The sequence below is a fragment of the Furipterus horrens genome, unplaced genomic scaffold, assembly GCF_987537825.1.
Source record: "Furipterus horrens unplaced genomic scaffold, mFurHor1.1.pri manual_scaffold_4, whole genome shotgun sequence".
NCBI classification, from domain to species: Eukaryota; Metazoa; Chordata; class Mammalia; order Chiroptera; family Furipteridae; genus Furipterus; species Furipterus horrens.
Genome location: NW_028327174.1, coordinates 120,105,864 through 120,110,687, shown reverse-complemented (window position 1 = coordinate 120,110,687; position 4,824 = coordinate 120,105,864). Strand labels below are relative to the sequence as shown.

General features: G+C 40.1%; 1 pseudogene; it reads right to left on the bottom strand.

Moving 5' to 3' along the window:
* Window positions 1–2,545: 2,545 nt before the first annotated feature.
* LOC150012748 (survival motor neuron protein pseudogene) lies at window positions 2,546–3,282 on the bottom strand (annotated as a pseudogene).
* Window positions 3,283–4,824: the final 1,542 nt, after the last annotated feature.

The following is a 4,824-nucleotide window of genomic DNA, read 5'->3' as shown; positions in this document are numbered from 1 at the left end:
ATCAAAATTAAAACCATTGTTAAGAAAATGAGAAAAACCACAGACTGGGAGAAAAATATTTGCAAATCATATTGATAAAAGATTGGTATCCAGAATGTATAAAGAACTTTTTTTTTAGTTTAAAAATATTGGATATTTTTATTATGTACTTTTCAAACATACGGAAAATAGAAAAAACAATACAGTGAATATCCATACACACACACCACTTAGATCGGTAGTCATATATGCTTCATGCACACATATATTGTGGGAGACTGGTATGTATGGTACAGAGGGCTGTAGCTGCTGAGTGGAGCCTGGACTTGAGATATGGACCTGTTAAGACTTAACCAGCTGGCAGAATGTTCCCCACATACGATCCTGCCAGTGCCACACTCCAGGGGATTTTAGAAGTAGAATAGGAATGCAATGTACTCTTTGAAGCTGATGAAGCCTTCTTGCTCTGTGTAGCCCCAAATTCTTATCAGTAGAATCTGAAAACAAAATGTTTAAGTAAAAAGAGGCTTCTGGAGTTCTATGATATGCCTTGGCACCTCACAGTCTTGCTACCTATCTGCCTATGTTGACTTATGCCTTCCCTTTGTTCTTACTCCCAACCATTTGGTGGAGGTCTGCATGCTTACCCCATGCATTTCTGCATGTAGCAAACTCAATAAAAACTCTGACTGAGAAAAGAGTGATTGATGATCTCCTATGAGAGACACTCACCCTTCTCTCTGCTCAGACAACTCATTTCTGAGTCAGTTCTTTCATCCACGCTGAGGGAGGGTGGAGATTTTGCTAAATCATTTTAAAGGCCAGTGTCGCTCAGTTGATTGGAACATCATTCTATGAACAGGTCACAGGTTGGATTCTTGATTAGGGCACATGCCTAGGCTGTGTGTTCGGCCCCTGGTCAGGGCACATACGAGAGGCAACCAATCAATATCTTTCTCACATCAATGTTTCCCTCTCTCCCTCCCTCCCTTCCTCTCTCTCTAAAGTCAATAAGCAAGTCCTTGGATGAGGATTAAATATATATAAAGAGACATTATAACACTTCATTTGTAAGTACTTTGGCATGCAAATTTAAGAAGACATTCTTCTATAAACTATAGTACCCTTATCACAGCTCATAAAATTAACCATAACTAATTTCATTTAAAATCCAGTCCATTCAAATTTCCTCAATCTCCAAGTCATTTCAAACCAGGGTTCAAAGATACCACATTGTATTTGGCTGTGTGTCTTTTAAGATCACTTTTAAACTAAAATAGTAACCCATTCCATGCCATTTTTTCTTTCATGACATTTTTTGAGAAAATGAGACCAGTTATCTTCTGCAACATTCCACATTATGGAGTTGTCTGATCATTGTGTGTGTGTGTGTGTGTGTGTGATCATTTAACTTGTTGCTCTATCCTCAATATTTCTGGTAAACAGGAAAGCATATCTTAAAGGGCTGCTTAAGTTTCAGGTACATTTTTTTTTACCAGAACACTTCATAGGTAACAGTGTATTTCATACCGCATCACCAATCAAAAGGCGTGCTGGCCGTCTGGCCACAATGATGCAGTTTCACCACTGATTCTAAGGATCTCTTTATTGAAAAGTATGTTTTTCTTTCCACACCACCAAACAACAAGTATTTGGTGAGGTGATACCTTGATATCAGAATTCTAGAGGGGATATATATAAACCTTTTATCGAATAGTTTTGGCACCAAAACATCTTTAAGTTTTATATTAACTATAATACTTTTTAACATTTCATTTTTTAAAATGTTTTTCACAAACTATAAAATTTACACAAGAAAGATTCACTTCTAAAACAATGGCACACTAACTCCTTAATTAAAATGTGATGCTCAACATCACTAGCCATCAGAGAGATGCAAATAAAAACCACAATGAGATATCACCTCACACCAGTCAGAATGGCCATCATCAACAAATCAACAAACAACTTGTGCTGGAGAGGATGCGGAGAAATGGGAACCCTGGTGCATTGCTGGTGGGAATGCAGACTGGTGCAGCCACTATGGAAAACAGTTTGGAATTTCCTCAAAAAACTAAAAATGGAACTGCCTTTTGAACCAGCAATTCCATTGCTAGGATTATATCCGAAAAATCCTGAAACACCAATTCAAAAGAACCTATGCATCCCTATGTTCATAGCAGCACTGTTTACAATAGCCAAGTGCTGGAAACAACCTAAGTGCCCATCTGTAGATGAGTGGATCAAAAAACTGTGGTACATTTACACAATGGAGTACTATGTAGCAGAAAGAAAGAAGGAACTTCTATCATTTGCAACAACATGGATGGAACTAGAGAGAATTATGCTTAGCGAAATAAGCCAGGCAAAAAAACAACAACAAAAATGTGAGTACCTTCTTTTTTATTTCGTTTGAAACCCATATAGCAACCAGTGTGATAGCCATTCATGACCAAGAGATTAACATACTTCCTAAAGCATAAGCATCATCAAGAGAATCTGGACATTTGGTAGGTGGTGGGGGAATTATTGGTGGTCCATAAGGAAACGGAGGCAGCCAGCAAGATAGGAAGTGTAGTGGTGGTGGTGGTGGTGGCGGGTCATTATATTTCAGACCTGACTTTCCGGGTCCCAGTCCTGATCTTGACATGGGGGGGTGATGGAGGGAGGAAATAGTTCCATGGAGCAGCTTTTGACTTGAATTTATTTGGTTTATTTCCAGGAGACCTGGAGCAGTTCTCACTTTCACCTGTTGAAATCTGAATTTCCTTTTCATTTTCCTGAGCATTATGTTTTATATTATTAGCTATTTCAGATGTTGGGGAAAGTAGATTAGACAGATTTTGCTCCTCTCTATTTCTGTATCCAGGGTAAACCACAACATAGGTTTCTCTTTTAAAATCAATTGATCCAATGGTAGCTGAGTAAATGCAGCCATCCTCTGACCAAATGGCAAAACATTTGTCAACAGTTTTCCACTGTTTCAAGGGAGTTGTGGTATTCTGTTTTTGGCTTTTATTCTTCTTATCAGGTTTTCTTTTAGGTGTTCTTTTTGGTTTATTTGAAGCTTCAGAAATGTCACCATTCTTTAGAGCAGGCTTAAATGAAGCCACAGCTTTATTGTAAACTTTTATCGGTGCTGTATCATTCCAAACATCAGAATCATCACTCTGGCCTGTGCAGCACTGGAATAGCATGGAGACCTCCTGCTCTGTGACAGCACCACCACCTCCTTCCCTCATGGCCATGGCAAGGATACCATGGGCTGCATGTGGTGGGCTGCATCTACATAAAGAACTCTTTAACAAGACAACAGTTCAAGTAAAAGTGCAAATATTTGAGAAGACGTTGCTCTTAAGATATACAAATGGCCAATAAGCACACAAAAAGATGCTCAACATCATTAGTCAATAGGGAAATGCAAATTACAACTGACATGCTATTTCCCAGTTACCAGCATGACTAATCCCCCCAAAAAGGCAATGACAAATGGTGAAGGTGTGGGGAGGCTGCTGCATGCAGCCCCTTTAGATAGCAGTTTAGCAGTTTCTTAAAAAGTTAAATGTAAATTTACCATAAGACCCTAGGTTCCTAGGAATATACACATGAGAACTGAAAAAAAATGTAGATATGTCTACAGAAAAGCAGTAAACTAAAACATAGCAGCATTGTTCCTAATAACCCCCAATTGGAAACAACCCAAATTCCCCTCAACCAGTGAATGGACAAACACAACATGGTGTATCCACACAACGGAACACTGCTCAGAAAAAGGAATGGACTGATACATGCATGCTACAACATAGATGAACCTCAGACATAAAATGAGAGAAGCCAGATGGAAAATACCACATATATAATTCCACTTATATGAAATAGCCTATAGAGGGAAAACTAGAGATGGAAAATGGATTACTGTTTGGGGGAGGTGGTGCTAGGAATGGGGACCACCTGCCAGTGCACGCTAGGAGTCTTTGGGGTGAGGGAAATGTTTAAAATTCCATTGTGATGGTTGAACAACTCCAAATTTACTAAAATGAATTGTTCACTTAAAGTGGGTGGTTTTATGATATTTAAATAAATTCTATCTTAATAATAGCTGTTAGGAGACTCTTGATATGAGACCTGAATTCTAAAAAGAAGGAAATGAGGGAGGCAGAGTTTGTGATTCCGAGTCTGGGCTGGTGTCTATGAATCTGTGTTTCTGACAAGCTTCTGGGTGGTACTTATATTTGTGTGTGGGAGTTGGGGGGAGGGTGGTCCAGATGGTAGTGTTTTAGTGAGTTGACATTCATTGGAATGATGCAGACTGACCTCCACAAGTGGTTAGCATCTTTGTGCTCTGGGTCAAATGCTGGAGAATAGTGTCAGGGCTGTAATTGTGAAAAACTGAAGGTGTCTCTTTAGGAAAATACCTCTTGGGAACCAGAAGGTCATCCTGAGTGGACACTCTCCTTGAAAAGCTGATAGGAAGGAAGGGCAGGAAAATGAGAAAAGAAGTTCTATGTACTCTCATTGCTGTGTGGCTCTGGACCCAGGCTGCAGCAGGCTTCGGGAGACTGCTTGCTCATGACGTGCTGGCAGCATGGGGACAGCAGTGGTTGCTGAGTGAGTCTGGGCTGTGCCTCCTGCAGGTCACCAGAAGTTAAAAGAAGTACCTTGGCCCCAGGGTGGTCCCTTCTGATGCTAACTGTGATTCTGCCTGGAGACCAAGGAAGGGGGACTCAATCTGGAAGAGGGGATAAGCCCATGAGAGAGGCAGAACCAGAAGAGGCACAGCCAGCAGACCAAAAGAGAGTGTGAAAAGGAAAAAAACAAACAAACCAAAACAAGCAGCTGAGTATG